The 5,834-nt window shown below is 30.7% G+C and overlaps 1 long non-coding RNA gene across 1 annotated transcript; it reads right to left on the minus strand.

The window, feature by feature from the left end:
• Positions 1 to 925: 925 nt before the first annotated feature.
• Positions 926 to 1,214, minus strand: LOC146905233 (uncharacterized). The gene is made up of 2 exons (XR_015020320.1): positions 1,053 to 1,214; positions 926 to 961 (listed from the first exon to the last, which is right to left on the minus strand). It is a non-coding gene; the product is annotated as an uncharacterized LOC146905233 (long non-coding RNA).
• Positions 1,215 to 5,834: the final 4,620 nt, after the last annotated feature.

Raw genomic sequence — 5,834 nt, forward strand, 5'->3', positions numbered from 1 at the left:
GTCAGGCTGGACACGGTCGATTAAGTTATCCGATCGTCTTTGTGATCGTTTAAGGGATTTGGACACGAATGTTTAAACGATACCTTAGAGATAATGATATCGCTTTGGGCACGAAGGATATTGTAGAAATGATTGTGATAATATTGGTTATAAAGATAGAATTCGTATGGATCATTAGGTTACGTGTGACGCTTGGTTAAGGAACTCTACTCCTAACAAGTTTCAAGCCTTATTAATCTCCACTTTTACTTTTGCAACTTAGTTTAGCTAGTTACATTTGAAACAAACAAGCACTCTTAATACTTGGAATGATATTTGATGTTAAACTGTCTTTGATATCACACTAATCCCTGTGGAGACGATACACAAATACTTATCTTGTTTGATGCAAATCTACTTCATCAACTACATGGCCATCTATCATCTCTTTTTATTGCCCTCTAGCTTATAAATTAAGATAACAATTTTTATGAAATTTTGATTAAAATTAATTTGATTTTAATTAAAATTATATGTATAGATAATAGATATTTTGCACTTTCATATTGTAACATACTATGTCATGATGTTATTATCAAGCAATTTGTAATATAATATGCATGATTCTGCAGAGTAAAACGACAATGGGAAACCTATGTTAGGCCATGTCTCCACACCCTTCATTGACTACAAGTTTTACAATTACAATTAGCAACAAAGTCATAATTTTGCATTAGAAAATTAAGTTGTGGATAGAAAGAAATAAGAGAAAAAAACAGACTCCAAAGGTCGATAAGACTAGACATATCTCACTAAATTAGAACTCTTAAATACCCTCCTCTCCCTCACCAAACAAACTGATATAAATTTCTCACAAAATCTTGCATACTCACAACAAAAGATCAAATACAAAACTCAAAATCAAACATTTACCTCCTTCAATGAATTAGGATCCTCAAAAATCGCCGGAACTTCAATGTGCCTTCATAAAAACCAAAATCAAAACATTAAGCTAACAATCACACAGTTCATATATATATAAAAGATAAAATGAGATTCAAATAAGGACATACTGATGATTATTTCTTCTTCTATAAGCTTCAACGAAGATTACAAAGAAAAACCCTAACACCAAGGTCACAGCGAAAGTCACAATTAAACACATAAACTCCATTCCTTATCGCTTCTCTACGAAATTATGTATCTCTTTGTAATATCTGCCACCTGCTATCATACACACAGAATCCTCATAAGCTATTCAGAGTAAATATACAACAGAAGCTTATGTTTAAGCTTATGTATAAGCGTGCTTATGTATAAGCTTGCATAAGCTAATTTTTTTAGGAAAAAAGATAAAATATTGTTAAATTATTTTTGTATATTTATAAGCTATATTGGAGAACTTATGAAAACAAGTTGAAAAATTTTTATGAGACCCATAGCAGATAGATCAATTAAAAACAAAAATTATACAATTCAACATACACAATGTAAAAAATAAAAATAATTTTATGATATAAATCATAACATTGATTTTATCATCATGGAATAAGGAAGTTATAATTATGATATAAATCGCGGAGGAATTGCATCATGGTGACAAATCGGAAAAAATTGAAAAGGAAAAACCTTATGGCGGAGTTTCTGGCTGTTTCCAGCAGCTGAGGATCAACTCCGGCAACGTTTTTCGGTGAGTTGAGATCAGTGCGACGACTCTATCTTGTTGTATCTGATAAAAGGGTCAAAGTAAAGAAAATGTTTTTTGTTGTTTTTTTATTTGATTGAGCTGATGAATTGAGTTGATGGGCCTTTTTTTTTTGGAAAATTGCTTAATAGGCCCCTTGAAATGCTAGCATATTCTTTAAATTTCCAAAAAGGCCCCTCTTGGGACGTAAATCCTGATCGTTGGTGTTCAAGAATTATGAACCGATCCAAAATTGGGAGTTTGGAAGTGATACTGGATCGAGAGTTAGGAAGTGATATGTTCTGAGCACAAACCAAAAAGAGGTTTGTGATGCAATGTTTTGTCATAACACAATCAAACGTAACATCTTCAACATTCAATATTCAAATTCAACATGCAAAATGACATAAAATCTCTGTCTAATCCAACTAAATTTGAACACAATATTCATAAACATTAAATTTCAAAATCATTCAACATATGGCCAAAATACCATTACAAAATCATCTAACATAAAAAATCATCTAAATCATCAGAGTCGTAATTGTTTAGGTATTAAAATATCAATATACATCATTCATGAGAAGCATGTGGAAAAACAAAAATAAATATAAAGTCACCAAAGCTATCGGAACGTCCTCCTCCTTCGTGGAATTTGATACTGAGTGACCAACTCTATTACATGGGCAAGTTGCTGCATAGTACCATATAAATCGTTGTAAGTGGTGTTGTTTTCTATCCCACCCAAGTCCCAACGCCATGTTCCTGACCAGCTTGTATATCTGCAAAATATTTTAAGAATCATTGGCATGCTCGTCCTCTATAAAAACCTCCATATTTTCTAGCATAGACGGATTTCCCTCGGCTGGAGCCAATAAATTGTAATTGAATACCCTATAAAACTAAGAAATAGAACCATGTACATGTTGTCATAGTGCCTCCACAAGTAGACCTCACATATCTTCAAGTGTAATATGCTACAAAAAAATCTTGGAATTTGTGGTCTACCTGTACTACATTCAACTATGCTACGTTAGAGAGATGCCTCATAATGGTATAAACATGTCCATACTACCTCTTTAGTGTCGCATGTATCCCACCTACGTCGGTTCCATTTATGAGGAGGAATAATTGCAACATGTTTTCTACGTACAAAGTTGTGCTCGGTTATCTTGCCAAGTCTCGCCTTACCAACACTGTCAGCCATATATGCAACAATTAACAACACAAATTATTTATTCATTCAGACATTTCGTCAAACACAAAGTACAAAACTAACTTTCACACTAGTAATTGGTATTTAGATAACTGAAGCACCCTAACTTTAAATAACAATATACCTGATCAATATATTTCGTATTTCAATTAACAAGCACATGTTCATATATTGCATTCAGCTTCAAATTGTTCAATAACTAAAAACATTCTAACCTAGAACAACAACAACATAACGAGAGGAAGATAAGTAAAAAATAACACTAACTTATTAGCAAAATGAAGATAAATGAGCATAAATGTACACAATCAACAGTATTCATAAACATTAAATTTCAAAATCATTCAACATATGGCCAAAATACCATTACAAAATTATCTAACATAAAAAATCATGTAAATCATCAGAGTCGTAATTGTTTAGGTATTAAAATATCAATATACATCATTCATGAGAAGCATGTGGAAAAACAAAAATAAGTATAAAGTCACCAAAGCTATCGGAACGTCCTCCTCCTTCGTGGAATTTGATATTGAGTGACCAACTCTATTTCATGAGCAGGTTTCTACATAGTACCATATAAATCGTTGTAAGTGGTACCATTTTCTATCTCACCCAAGTCCCAACGCCATGCTCCTGACCGGCATATATATATATATATATATATATATATATATATATATATATATGCAAAGTATTTTAAGAATCATTGACATGTTCCTCCTCTATAAAAACCTCCACAATTGCTAGCATAGGCGAACCTCCCTCGACTGGAGCCACTAATTTGTAATGAGATACCCTATAAAACCAAGAAATATAACCATGTACAAATTGTCATACTGCCTCCACAAATAAACCTCGCATGTCTTCAAGTGTAACATGCTACAAAAAATCTTGCAATGTGTGTTCTACCTAAAATACGTTCAACTATGATATGTTAGAGATGCCTCATAATGGTATAAACATGTCCATACTACCTCATTAGTGTCGCATGTATCCCACCTATGACGGCTCCATTTGTGAGGAGGAATAATTGCAATATGTTTTATACGTACAAAGTTGTGCTAGGTTGTCTTGTCGAGTCTCATCTTACCAACATTGTCAGCCATATCTAGAACAATCAACAACACAATTTATTTATTCATTCAAGCATTTTGTCAAACACATAAAGTACAAAACTAACTTTCACATTAGTAATTCGTATTTAGATAACTAAAGCACCCTAACTTTAAATAATAACATACCTGATCAACATACTTAGTATTTCAATTAACAACTACATGTTTCATATATTACATTCCACTTCAGATTGTTCAATAACTAAAAACATCCTAACCTAGAACATCAACATAATGAGAGGAAGATAAGTAAAAAATAACACTAACTTGTTAGTAAAATGAAGACAAATGAGCGTAAATGAATGCAATAAACGATTTAAGTAAAAAATATATGTAGATGGGTCAAGTTGTAAGCGGTAGAACCGAACTTCGTCAAAATCCCTAACAAACATAAATGGGGAGAACTGATCATATGCTCCGCTCTTCTTATTTCCCTTTAGCATATACATTACGAATAATAATTTTTATGAAAGTTTGATTAAAATTATTTTGATTTTGATTAAAATTATAGGTATAGATAATAGATATTTTGTACTTTTATATTGTAACAAACTATACTTATTTTTTCAATAATACCAACAATATAACAAATATAATATCTTTTAAAAAAATAAAACAAATATAATATAAATTCTTATATTTTTTAATAACACCAACAAATTAGCATTTTTATGATCAAATTTGTTTAAGAGTCTAATTGAAAGGAGAAAAAGACAGCATAAAACAATTTATTTTCTTTATACATAGTATAGATGAATGGCGTATTGGTTTGTAAATCTCGAACTTGAGCGATTGGGAGTTAAATCTCAAACGGTTCAGAAACTACAAAATGAGGGAGAATTTTGGGTCATTTGAGGGGCATGTGAGCAATTCAATAGCCCTATTGGTCAATTATGTTTTTGCTTTTACTTTTTTCACCATATGCTATTTTCACCCGTCCTATGGCTTATTCAAAAAATACACCCGTTGTTCAGATTATATAATCTTAAATATGCTTATATATAAGAAACGACAAGAATCCCTCTCACTTAATAAAATATAATACATTTCAATAAGAAATTCAAAATTTTAAATTTATAAATTTTTAACTTTTTGCTTAATTTTTTTTTAAACTTGGTTCAACTGAAATAATAAAACTTCAGTTTTACATGTATTATACAATGTCACATGTTTAAAAATACTCCATTTGTTCCTTTTTAAGTGTCTTTTTAGGGTGAATTTTTCGTTCCTATTTAGCGGTCGTTTTGGTATTTTAAGGGTATGATTTGTCAATTATACCATTTTTCAATTATTTTTATATTTTTCAATAAAACTAATTAATGCTATATATTTGAAAAGTTAAAGTTTGTTTTTTTAAACAAAGTTTGTTTGTTTTGTTTTAAAACAAAATTTGTTTCTTGTTATCTTCAAATTTGTTACGTATTAAATTTATTGAAAAGATAAAGTGTGTGCAAAAAAATAGGAAATTATTAGTGGATTAAAATGAGGGTATAATAGGAAAAAAGTGTGCAAAAATACACTTCGCTATTTTTGTGTTAAAATTCTAAAACGACACTTAAAAAGGAATGGAGGGAGTACATGTATCTATGATATCTCACTAAATAAAGGGTGCTGCTAACCGGTGCCCCGAGGCACCGGTTAAGGAGCAATAAATTGATCAATTCCACTTATTTTATCTCAATTAATATGAAAAATAATAAACCAACTAATTAAAATTAACATAAGTTGTATTTAATACTCTCTTAAAGGCACTACAATTATATAATTTTGAGAGTTTACCAATTTATATCCATGTGAATTAGAAACATAATATTCTATGATTTCTGCAACGCCCAAA

The sequence above is a fragment of the Medicago sativa genome, chromosome 7 (genome assembly GCF_051527215.1).
Source record: "Medicago sativa cultivar Bolivia chromosome 7, Bolivia_mono, whole genome shotgun sequence".
NCBI classification, from domain to species: Eukaryota; Viridiplantae; Streptophyta; class Magnoliopsida; order Fabales; family Fabaceae; genus Medicago; species Medicago sativa.